At 37.0% G+C, this 13,343-nt stretch overlaps 1 long non-coding RNA gene across 4 annotated transcripts in view; it reads right to left on the reverse strand.

Moving 5' to 3' along the window:
* Positions 1–1,216: 1,216 nt before the first annotated feature.
* Positions 1,217–13,343, reverse strand: part of LOC147584090 (uncharacterized) — a 46,482-nt gene continuing 34,355 nt past the window's right edge. For 3 of the 4 annotated variants that reach the window (XR_015241006.1, XR_015241005.1, XR_015241002.1), the window contains 2 exons: positions 6,384–6,502; positions 1,217–1,577 (listed from right to left, as the gene is read on the reverse strand). This is a non-coding gene — a long non-coding RNA (uncharacterized LOC147584090). Of the gene's footprint in view, positions 1,578–6,383; positions 6,503–12,720; positions 12,813–13,343 lie in introns of all 4 variants that reach the window. The other variant, XR_015240998.1, reaches the window with a different exon arrangement.

The raw sequence follows: 13,343 nt of genomic DNA on the forward strand, positions 1-13,343 counted from the left end.
ACCCTAAACACATGTGTGCGCACACACACACGCCACTCCAGTTTTTCTTTTCAGAAATTACTTTTCCCTTTTAAACTCCATCGTTCATGTAGCCCAACTTCAGATACCTGATAACCTTCAGTGTGACTTGCTCTATGTCCCCAACCCCTCCTACCCAGCCCCTAAGGTGTCATCTTTTTATTATACATGTACTTGGTTGTTTTCACTTCTTGTATACTTCTAGTCCATCACCTCCTCCCAGTGTCGTAATGACTTTAAAGAGCTATGTAGGCCATTGAACTTGAGCAGGAGATGAGGGAGAAGGGGACCCAGACATTTTAGAAATAATGACATTAAGTCCATTAAGAGAAGTACACTCCTAGACAAACATCATTCTTATCTGATGAATAACCTCTTCAAAGACTGGTATGGAGGTTTAGAAGGAGTTCTGGGTTGCTAATTAATGTCAGAGTTTAAAAAGCAGGTTTAAACATGATTAAGATCACATTTCCATGATTGAAACATTATTATTTTATGTTGAGTGCATTTATCTCTGGCAAGAGTGTAATCTAAAGGATGTTCAAACATGTAACGAGGTCATAAATTGTGAGGGTAGTTTCACTATAGCACACATGTAGAAATTCAAAGGCATAGTTTTTTTGGCAGCTAAAAGACTGTAAGAGTATGTAAGGTAAATCTCTCTTATAACACACACATGGGCACACATACACATGTGTGTGAAATGTTATTAAGATCTTCACTGAGAAGACTATTGAACTACTGGTATTAGAGATTATCTAAGTATTGAATTAAATCTGGCCACATTAAATCAGTTTCTTGCATAGTTTAAACTGGATTGAGATATTCTAGTAATTCTGTGTTGTATTCTTTTAAATGATTTTGTTATTTAACAAACCCCAAAAACAAAGTAATTGTCTTTGGGATATTTGTTGTTTCACATTAAGAAAAAAAATCTGATGTTATGATCCTGTGAAGTGATTTTGGTGGGAAGATAGGCTCTTATTTCTATCCCATAATGTTTCTTGCAAAACAACTGCATCAGACAGGTTTGAGATCACTTCTCTTCCCTCAGAGGTCTTTCTACCCATTTCTTCTAAGACTATTACCACTCTTTAGTTCTGTAACCACTTGTTGGGGTATTTTAAAAACTGACCAAAAAAAAAAAAAAAAAACTGACCATAGTGCAAATTTATCAGGAAAACAAAAGTATACCAGGTACTTCAACCAAGAGATTTTAATGTAGGGAAATAGTTAAACAGATGCTGGAGAACTGAAACGCCTAAAAATGAACACTATGCTAATTATTGCAAGAAGCTGCTGTCATCTCTAGGATTGGAGAAAGAAAGAAAATAATTTGAGGTTTTCAGAAGCCAGATGCTTGGAACAGTGGCTCTGATGAGTGAAGACTCAAACTTCGGAAGAGGTCCATTGCCCAGCTTGTGTGCATAGTCTGAGGGTAATGAGACTGATTCTGGAAGTGTGGCCATGCTGAGAATTTGAGGAAAAGCTGGGATCTACACCATCTGCACCTGCCAGGGAGGGTCTTTTCTGGGGAAGTGCCAATCAAGAGCATCGAGCTAAAAAAAAAAAAAAAAAAAAGAATTAATTCACTTCCTCGTCCTGCCTTGCAGTATCCTTTAATGCCCCCTATTGGCAAAACCTAAGAGAAAACAAGCTACTAAAGTAGATCTATAGTTTGCAGAGAATATAGTTTAATCTCAAACCAGAGATGTAGAAACCTGGGATGGTCATCAAGGAAAAACATCCTAGCAACTGGCATGTGTGATAGACAGAATAATGACTCCCCCAAAGTTATCCACGTCCTAATCCTTGAAACATGTGTATATATTACCTTGCATGGCAAAAGGAAATTTGCAGATGTACATATGTCAGGGATCATGAGATGGGTAGATTATCCTGAGTTTTTGGGGTGAGCTCAGTGGAATTTTAAGTGTCCTTGGAAGAGGGAGGCGTGAAGGCCGAAGGGTCAGAGTCCAGGAAGGAGATGGGAAGACAGAAGCAGAGGAGAGGGAGACCTAAAGATGCTATACTGTAATAGATCTAATGTTATATTCTAAGTATACCATTCTGAGTAACGAATAATGTCTTATTCTTTTAAAAATATATTTACTCTAGTAACAATTTCTCTAATATGTTTGGAATCAATCAGAGCTTTGACTCAAGACAATTTAGAAAATAACACTGTACACTCCTCTCCAAGGGCAGGCAAGATGAAGCTTAGAGATAATTGTGTAAACACTCTCCATTACATGCTCAGTAAATATTGTCAACTAATGCCTCTTTTTATATTTCCATTACTTCCTCTAAGATTTTGAATTAAATGGATTTTTTTTTCAGGACTTTTCTGCCTACTCAACTCAGTGATGTTGCCCCCACTGTTGGGAGAGCATGGACATGCCCACAATTGCCTGAGGTCTATAGCCCTGTAGGCTGATCCTCCAGCAAACTCAAGAATTGAACCATTTTTTAAACAGAAAGGAGAAAACAAAGTCATGTAATGACTTTGGAGGAAAAAAAAGTACCTTAAAGGAATGAGAGAAATACAAGCAAAGTGAAAAAATTATATTGAATAAATACTAATTGTCTTTTAAACAAAACTTCATTTTCTGTTGGCCCTATGTTACTTTCAGCCAAGACGGTACAAAGCAAAAAGGACATAGTTTGTTTGCTTATTGTTTTTATTCCACTATAGTTAACATACAGTGTTACATTAGCTTCAGGTTACAATATCAGGGTTCAACAATTCTTTACATTGCTTAGTGCTCATAGTGATAAGTGGAATTCTTAATCCCCATCACCTATTTAATCCATCTCCCCACCCACCACCCTTCTGGTAACCATCAGTTTGTTCTCTATAGCTAAGAGTCTGTTTTCCGATTTGCATCTTTTTTTCTTTGATCATTTGTTTTGTTTCTTAAATTCCACATATGAGTGAAATCATATGGTATTTGTCTTTCTCTGATTGACTTCTTTCACTTAGCATTGTAAGCTCTAGCTCCATCCATGTTGTTGCAAATGGCAAGATTTTATTCTTTCTTATGGCTGAATAATATTCCATTGTGTATATATACCACTTTTTCTTTAACCATTCATCTATCGATGGATACTTGGGTTGCTTCCATAGTGACTATTGTAAAAAATGCTGCAATAAACATAGGACTGCTTTCATCTTTTCAATTTTTTTTTTAATATTTATTTATTTTTGAGAGAGACAGAGACAGAGTGTGAACAGGGGAGGGGCACAGAGAGGGAGACACAGAATCCGAAACAGGCTCCAGGCTCCGAGCTATCAGCCCAGAGCCCGACGCGGGGCTGGAACTCACAAGCCATGAGATCACGACCTGAGCCGAAATTGGATGCTCAACCGACTGAGCCACCCAGGTGCCCCTGCTTTCATCTTTTCAAATTAGTTTTTTTGTATTCTTTGGGTATAAATACCTAGTAGCGGATTTATTGGATCATATGGTAATTACATTTTTAATTTTTTAAGGAACCTCCATACTGTTTTCCATAGTAGCTGCACTAGTTTGCATTCCCATCAACAGTGCATGAGGGTTCCTTTTCCTCTACATCCTTGCCAACACCTGTTGTTTCTTGTGTTGATTTTATTCTGACGGGTGTGAAGTGATGTCTCATTGTAGTTTTGATTTGCATTTTGTTGATGGTAAGTGATTATGAACATCTTTTCATATGTCTATCAACCATTTGTATGTCTTCTTTGGAGAATGCCTGTTGACGTCTTCTGCCCATTTTTAAATGGGATTATCTGTTTTTGGGGTGTTGAGTTGTAGAAGTTCTTTATATATTTTGGATACTAACCCCTTATCAGATAGGTCATCTGCAAATATCTTCTCCCATTCAATAGGTTGTCTTTTAGTTTTGATTGTTTCCTTTGCTATACAGAAGCTTTTTATTTTGATGTAGTCCCAATAGATCATTTTTTCATTTGTTTCCCCTGCTTCAGGAGACATATGCAGAAAAATATTGCTATGGCTGATATCAGAGAAAATTACTACCTGTGCTCTCTTCTAGGATTTTTATGGTTTCAGGTCTCACATTTAGGTTTACACAGGACACTCTTTAGATTCGTCCATCCAAAGAAAACAAAAGGAAGGAATCTTCTACGTTTCCTTTCTTCCCTCTTCATCCTTGTTCCACTACGACTAAAGTTTCGAGTAAAGACCTTGCTAAATATTGGGTCAGTTTTGGGGCACCTGGGCAGCTCAGTCGGTTAAGCGTCCAACTTTGGCTCAGGTCACGATCTTGCAGTTTGTGGGTTCACACCCCGCGTCGGGCTCTGTGCTGACAGCTCAGAGCCTGGAGCCTGCTTCAGATCCTGTGTCTCCCTCTCTCTCTACTCCTCCCCTGCTCATGCTCTGTCTCTCTCTCAAAAATAAATAAACATTAAAACATTTTTAAAAAATATATTGGGTCAGTTTTCACAATCTGATATGGACCATTTGGAAATTGAGAAAGAATGGGCTTAACTGTATTCACTTAGGTCTTTTTTAGTATTTTAAATTAGTTTTGTAATTATCAATATAAATATTATATACACAAAGTAACAACAGGGGACTCTACCCTGTGGAGTTAATTAAATACCTATAAATTAGCATAGCTCCTCTTCCAAGGCTACATCACCCTATGACTTAAATGTGTGCTTTAATTGCAAATGGAATTCATTTGAATTCCTTTGAGTTTTATTTTTATTATAATTCTCCCAATCTTTTTTCTTCTGATACCCAGTGGAAAACCATAATCTTTCATTTCATCATTTTTATCATATCACTCTATTTTGGCGCTAATGGAAATATTTAAGTAATCTATGGTTCCAAGAAAGAAAAAATAACACATAATATTAAATTTCATTTTCAGAAAATTTTACTACATTTTTAATGGACAAGGGACTGTGCTATTTTAGTACTTTATAACACTTTATTAGGTATTGTGTAGTATGCTTTTCTTCGAATTTTCAGTGTGTCCCTGCAGTTTCAGGAACAAGAGCAGACCCCACAGCAGCAATCCTTTAAACAGGAATTTTTATTGACTAACACTCAATCAAGACAAATGTTCCCAGCATGTTAAAATATAATGATTCTTGCTCTACACACAGTTGGATGATGCTATAAGCAGCAAATTTTTACTTGTCTGATTACTCATCCATTCTTCCTCTATGGGGTTTCAGTCCAGGATAGCTTGCCCATTGATAAAATTAGGCATCACATACTTTAAGGTCAAGTTGTAGTTGTAATCATAGAATTGTGGAATTAACCATTTGGATAAGTACATCACAGTCTATAAATATATTCTCTATCAAATTTCTACTAGGAAATCAGAGCAGTATTCATACAGGGATAAGAGTCTTACATTAGGCTAAGTCAAAAATTATTGATGAAGATGGGTTTGTTGTCAAAGAAAAAGAACAACCTATTTCTTTATAACCAGGGAGCTGGAGACCACCTCAGCAGGTACCGCTTTCCTAGCAGAGGGTCCTGCTTAGGTCTGTCTGCAAAAATTGGGTATTTCTTAGCTTTATACCTCCAGATCCCAAGAATAGTGTACCCTGGAATAGTGAAAAGAGCTGGTGGGTCTGACGGGCATGGTTTTAAACCTAGCTTCTTGATTTGGGTAGTGGTATGACAACTGTATGCATTAGCCAAAATTTGCAGAACTGAACAGCTAACAAGGAGGAATTTTGCTGGTATAAATTATATTTTCTTCATATATATCTTTTTTTTTTTTTTTTTTTAAATTTTTTTTTTTTCAACGTTTATTTATTTTTGAGACAGAGAGAGACAGAGCATGAACGGGGGAGGGGCAGAGAGAGAGGGAGACACAGAATCGGAAACAGGCTCCAGGCTCTGAGCCATCAGCCCAGAGCCCGACGCGGGGCTCGAACTCACGGACCGCGAGATCGCGACCTGGCTGAAGTCGGACGCTTAACCGACTGCGCCACCCAGGCGCCCCCATATATATCTTAATAAAACCAGAGAGAAAAATAATATACCCACAGCATAGGAAATTATGATAGTTCATGAGTTTTATCTACTATTAATCATTTCAGCTGCTGAATGACCTCACGGAGAACTTAATTTTTAAACTGTCTTCCTAGAGTTAAGTCCTATATTTTACACTTTATTTAAAAAAATAATGTCATTTAGGTGTTTCAGAGGGCAACTATGCTTTTGTTTTCTTTCTCTATTGATTCAATAATAGTTTGTCTGACACTCTCTAAACCTAAAGTAAAATGTGGAGCTTTGCTTATGGTTTTTTACAAGGCTCCTACTTTTATCATGGGTGTCCATCATATTGGAGAAATATAACAAGATCTCTATGAGGTTCATGATCCTTGTATGACTTACCTCATAAAATGGTGTGATGAGCACCTCTTGTATAAATGTCAAGAATTGCAAGGTTTGGGGCCAATACAAGATAGAAGAAGGAAAGGCCACTTGCTAGTTCAAACTCTCTAATTCGAAAGCTGAAAAGCAAAGGATTTCACTTGTGAAAGTCCAGCCTCACCAACCATAGATATGGATGTACTAAGTCATGTGAATACCTCCTTCACTTACTGGTGACTTTGAATGCACCTCCAATGGATATGATACCTATTTTATGGAAATTTATGGAAATCAAGTGGGAGAATGTATAGAGAAGCATGTTGAAATTGTGAAGTCTCGTATAAATGTAAGATAATATTAGTGAGTATGAATGTATGCTGTATAAAGAGCTTCCAATTACAATGCTCTGTAGCTCTTTGCAGTGCCTCATCCCAAAAAACCATTTGTTCACTTGCTTTTGAAAGCCACGTATGAGGTTTCAACTGGTCAATATGTGACCACAAATACTAATGTGCCTCCCTTTATAGCTTGAGATGGATAAGTCTGGGATGGCTATTATCAAACAGGGCTATTATTTTAGTCATTAAATAGACAAGAAGTTTACGATGTTCTTGGTCCAGCTTGGCATCTAAGCCAACATCCAACACTGAGAAAGCTTAGGACAACAGAAAGCAATGATTTAGACAGAGCTCTTTGGCTGCTAATTCCATCCACAGCAAAGTTTGTTGATGTGATATGAAATCGAAAAACCAGACTTAGAATGCTTTAATTCTTGCATAAAATCTTCCATCAGAATGGATTAAAACTAGTTTTCCAATATCCTAAAATGGATTACCAAGTGGTCGTCTTATTGACGATGTCTACAAACTCATCCTCAGAAAGGTTTGCACAGAATGGGACTTCTTTTTTTTGTGGAAAATGAACCAAAGGCAAAGGTCCTAAGTCAGTCCATGCCAGAGGCATCCTCCAGGATCTGCTGGTGAGATAAGGAAAGGCTAACTGCTAAAAGCTCCCTTCTGGTTGCTAGAGGCTCCTAGACTGCAGAGTCTAGCTGGGTGCCTGAAGCTGCTCAGTTCTCTTTTTGAGATATTCATGCCTATTTGGTATCAGCTGAGCTACCCACAGGAGCTGAAGGGCTGTTAGCTTTACAGTCTGCTGCTCAGGGGCTTAGGGGACGTCTACCAAGCCTAAATCCTGCACAGACCTCGATGTACACTGCCTGTTGTTTCGCCCCAAGGAACTGTGACCTGGTGCTCTGCCCATTCATTGGTGTGAGAATTTGGGATTTGTGTTCATCCACCTGTTGGCTTATCTTTTTTTATTTTATTCTGTTTTTTTTAAGTTTTTATTTAAACTCCAGTTAACGTACAGTGTAATATTAATTTCAAGTGTACAATATAGTGATTCAACACTTCCATACCACACCCAGTGCTCATTGCAAGTGCCCTCCTTAATCCCCATCACCTATTTCACCCATCTCCCCACCCACCTCCCCTCTGGTAACCATCAGTTTGTTCTCTATAGTTAAGAATCTGTTTCTTGGTTTGCCTCTCTCTCTCTCTCTCTCTCTCTCTCTCTCTCTCTCTCTCTCTCTCTCTTCCCTTTGTTTGTTTTTATATTCCACATATGAGTGAAATCATATGGTATTTGTCTTTCTCTGACTGACTTATTTCACTTAGCATTATACTCTCTAGTTCCATCCATGTCATTGCAAATGGCAATATTTCATTCTCATTTATGACTCATATTTCAATATTTATGACTAATATTCCAAGGATACCACATCTTCTTTATCCATTCATCAGTCAATAGACCCTTGGGCTGTTTCCATAATTTGACTACTGTAGACAATACTGCTATAAACATTGGGATGTATGCATCCCTTCGAATTAGTATTTTTGTATTCTAGTGTTGCAATTGCTGGTTTGTAGAGTAGTTCTAATTTTTTGAGGAACCTCCATACTGCTTTTCAGAGTGGCTGCACCAGTTTGCATTCCCACCAACAGTGCAAAAGGGTGTATCTTTCTCCACATCCTCGCCAACATCTGTTGTTTCTTGTGTTGTTGAGTTTAGCCGTTCTGACAAGTGTGAGGTAATATCTCATTATAGATTTGGTTTGTATTTCCCTGATGATGAGTGATGTTGAGCATCTTTTCATGTGTCTGTTGGTCATCTGCATGTCCTCTTTGGGAAAATGTCTTTTCATGTCTTCCGCCCATTTTTAAGTTAGATTGTTTGGGTTTTAGATATTGAGTTTTATAAGTTCTTTACATATTTTAGATACTAACCCTTTATCAGATATGTCATTTGCAAATACCTTCTCCCATTCAATAGGTTGCCTTTTTAGTTTCATTGATTGCTTCCTTTGCTGTGCAAAAGTTTTTATTTTTATGAAATCACAATAGTTTACTTTTGTTTTTGTTTCCCTTGCTTCTGAAGACTTATCTAGAAAGAAATGACTATGGTTAATGTAAAAAAGGTTACTGTTAATGTCACCTCTAGGATTTATTATTTTCATGTCTCACACTTAGGTCTTTAATCCATTTGAATTTATCTTTGTGTATAAGATATTTTGGGGTATATCTTTGGGTATAAGAAATTAGTCCAGTTTCATTCTTTTGCATATAGCTGTCCAATTTTCCCAACACCATTTGTTGAAGACACTGTCTTTTTCCCATTAGATATTCTTTCTTGTGTATGCTCTTTTAACTAATGCTTTTTACTTTTATTAAAATCTAATTTTTAATTTTGCTTGCCTTTGAAGTATAATGCATATCTAGTAAAGTGCATAGAGTACACAAATCTTGACTATACAGCTGGATGTGTCTTCGTATATGTATATTCCTGTGTAACCACCACTGAATCAAGGCAGAGATCAAAATCAACCCATTTTGCCCATCCTCCCACCCTTTCCCCTCTGGAAACCATCAGTTTGTTCTCTGTATTTATAGGTCTGATTCTGCTTTCTGTTCGCTTGATGAATAATAATATAGATTAGATTTTGATATGTTTACTGGTTATTTGGATATCTTATTTATGAAATACCTGAAATTTTAAAAAACTGTATGGTTTGTTTATATCATATTAATTTACATGAACTCTTTGTATATTTAGGATACCAGGCCTTTGTCAGACATATAAATGACAAATATTTTCTTCCAGTATATGGCTTGTCTTTTCATTATCATAATGATTTATATCTTTTGATGAATTAATAGTCATAATTTTGTTGACACCCAGTTTATCAGAGGTTTTTTTTATGGTTAATGCTTTATGTTTATGTTTAAGAAAGTCATGCCTACCTAAGGTCATAAAGATATCTTCTGTATTCTTCCCAAAGCTCCATTTTTTTCTATCTTGCAAATAGAGATCTATATTCCCTCTCAAATTAATTTTACTGTATGCTGTAATATAGGAGGCAAGGTTCATTTTTTTCATAAGAATAATGTTATAGCACCATTTAATGAAAAGCCAACTTTCTCCCACTGAACTGCAGTGGCACCTTTTTAATAAATCAAGAAATTCTGTATGTGTGAGTCTATTTCTAGACTCATAATTCTGTCCAGTTGGTCTGTTTGTCTCTCCTTGCATAATACCACACTCTTAATTACTGGAGCTTTACACTAAGTCTGGAAGTCTGGTGTTGTAAGCCCTCCAGCTTTGTTCTTGTTCAATATTATCTAAGGTTTATTGGTACTTTCATTTCTGTATAAATTTTAGAATCAGCTTGTCAATTTCTACACAAATCCTGCTAGGTTTTGATTGGGCTCAGATCAAATTTATAGATCAATTTGGAGAAAATGACATCTTACAAATATTGAATCTCTCAATCCACAAACTTTATTCATCTCCCCCATTTAAGTATTCTTTCTTTTAGCAACAGGGTTTTGGGGGGTTTTTTGTTTGGTTTGTTTTGAGAGAGAAAGAGAGGGCGCAAGTGAGCAAGGGGCAGAGAGAGAGAATCCCAGGAGGGGCAGAGGGAAAGGGAGAGAGAAGCAAGTGGGGCTCACCCAAAGCAGGGCTCATGGTTTTTGTGGGGTTTTTTTTGTTTTTTGTTTTTTGTTTTTTGTTGTTGTTGTTTTACCTGAAGAGGGGCTTGAGCTCACAAACCTGAGATCATGACCTGAGCTGAAGTCAGATGCTTATATGGGGCGCCTGGTTGGCTTAGTCTGTTAAGTGGCCGACTTCGGCTCAGGTCATGATCTCACACTCTGTGAGTTCGAGCCCCGCGTCGGGCTCTGTGCTCACAGCTCAGAGCCTGGAGCCTGCTTTGGATTCTGTGTCTCCCTCTCTCTGACCCTCCCCTGTTCATGCTCTGTCTCTCACTGTCTCAAAAATAAATAAAACGTTAAAAAAAAAAATTGAAGTCAGATGCTTATCAACTGAGACACCCAGGAGCACCAACACTTGTAGTTTAATTATAGACATCTTATAAATCTTAAATTTAACCCAGAGGTACATAGTTTTTAGCTCCTATTTTAAATGGTACTGCTTTTCTAATTTTATGGTTTTATTTTTGGCTGAAATATAGAAATAAGTACTTTTTCCATATGGGTTTTCCATCCAGCAAATTTGGTAATACCTTAATTCTAATAGTTTATAACTTCTTTTGAATTTCTTATATAATTATGTCATTTGTAATAGAGGTAACTTTATTCTTCTCATTATATAATATTTTTGTAATTCTTATTCCTTTTTCTTCTGACTGGAACCTTCAAAAGTATGTTGAATAAACATGGTGACAGTGGACATTTCCAACTTTAAGGGAAAAAAGTTCAGTATTACACCATTAGAAATGATGTCAGCTGTAGAGTTTTTAGATTCCTTTTTATCACATTAAGACAGTTCTCATCTTAATTTTCTCACAGTTGTTTTGTTTTAGTCATGAATGGGGTCATGCCTTTTTTGTATCTATTGAGATGATAATATGATTTTCTCTATTTTAAAGTTATTTTTAAAATGATATTAATTGGTTTTTATATATTAAACTATTACCGTATTCCTGAAATAAACTTTACCTGGCCGTGAACTATTATGTTATTTCTATCTTATTGCACTCTATTTGCTAATATTGTGTTTAGAAATTTTGCATCTATGTTCATGGTAGATAAAAAGATGTAATTTTTTCCCTATAATATCCATATCATGTTTCAGTTTCAAGGTTATACTGACCTCACAAAATGAATTGTAAGCATTCTCTTTCTTTATTTTCTGAAAGAATCTGTGTAAATACAGTATTATTTCCTGAACTTTTGGAGGAATGAACCAGTGAGGCTGTTTAGGCCTGGAGTTTTCCTCATATGAAGGATTTTGATTATGGTTCCAATTTCTTTGGCAGATATAGGCCTTATTCAGATATTCCATTTTGTGGCAGTTTTGGTAAGTTGTGATTTTAGATAATTTTCCTATTTTATGTAAGCTTCCAGAGTTCTTTACATAAAATTATTCATAATGTTCTTATTAATTTATTGAGTGTAGGGAAAATCTTTAGAGCTAGATATAGATGTGGACTTCCTAATCTTGGGAATAGACATCCCAAGACCAGAGCAGCCACACAGAGCAGGGGTTACACCTTAGGAAGGAAGAATGCGGAAAGAGAGGAAGAGGACAGAAGAGAAGGAGAAAAATAGAGAGAGAGAACTAACAAAAAGCAAAGCTCAAAACCATAGCAACAAGTTTACAGAGAGCCAATTTCTTAGGCTAAGTTTAACTCCAACAGAAGTTGACTTGGTAGACACAATTTTCCAGGGCCTAATACTCATTTATTTTCTTAAGCCTTAGTCTGTTGGACATGGGTCTGAATAAAGACCTTCAACCTCTCATCCCATGAAAATACTGAATGGTACAATTGAGGGTCCTGGAGAGACCACACCCAGAACTGTATTCCAATCCCCAGTCACCTGACACTAACAGATAAGACGCTGAGGTTAATGACTTGCCCCAAATCATATAGTTAACCAAAGTTGCTGTTTAAGAGGTTAATGCAAAAATATCTAAGTTTCTTTACAAGAATTGGATTGCCTGATAGTAATAATATACTTCGTTGAGACCCTTGATTGTTTTAAATTATATGACATGAAAAACATGCCCTTGTTAACCACTTTCTACAATTAGAGAATGGGAAATAATATGCTCAGGACCTTGGCATCACAGGACTTTTCCCATATACGTGTTAGATAAATTTGCTTTCCTCATGTTCATTACAGCAGAAGTCTGAAACACCACATCTGGTCTCAGATTTGAAGCAGCCTGCAGTCCTTAAAATAGCTACTATATATTAAGCACTTACTATGTACCAGTAGCGTGCTAAGTGCTTTATATGGAATCATTCATTCATTCAGAACTGTTAAATGCTTACCATATGCCAGGCACTGTTCTGGGCACTGGGGATTCAGTAATGAAAAAACAGATCAACATCCCTATCCTCATGGTCTTAACTTCTAGTAGTACCTATAGTCAAATACGCAATCTGTAAGTTTATTGCTTAGTGTATTAGAAGATAAGTGCCAATGAAAGATCATAAAAGCCTAAGGGGGATGGATAATGCTGGAGAGGGAGTATTCTATTTTGACCAGGGTCGTTAGGGTGGGCCTCACTGAAAGGTGACGTGAAATAAAGTTTTTGGTTTGGTTTGGTTTTTTTATATGAGAGAGAGAGAGAGAGAGCGAGCGAGAGAGAGACAGAGAGTGAGAAAGAGAGATTTAGAGCACACATGGGGGAAAGGGGTAGAGGGAGAGCGAATCTTAAGCAGGCTCCACGCTCAGTGTGGCACATGGAGCCTGATGCAGGGCTTGATCCCACGACCCTGGCTCATGACCTGAGCCAAAAACCAAGAGTCAGACGCTCAACTGAGGAAGCCACCCAGGCACCTGAAATAAAATTTTAAAGCAGGTAAAGAATGAGCTAGGTTCATAATGGGGGTAAAGAATGTTCCATAGAGAAGGATAAGCCTCCAGAAAAGCTTCTAGGCAGGAATATCCC

The sequence above is a fragment of the Puma concolor genome, chromosome A1 (genome assembly GCF_028749965.1).
Source record: "Puma concolor isolate L17-30 chromosome A1, mPumCon1.1.hap2, whole genome shotgun sequence".
Taxonomy (NCBI): domain Eukaryota; kingdom Metazoa; phylum Chordata; class Mammalia; order Carnivora; family Felidae; genus Puma; species Puma concolor.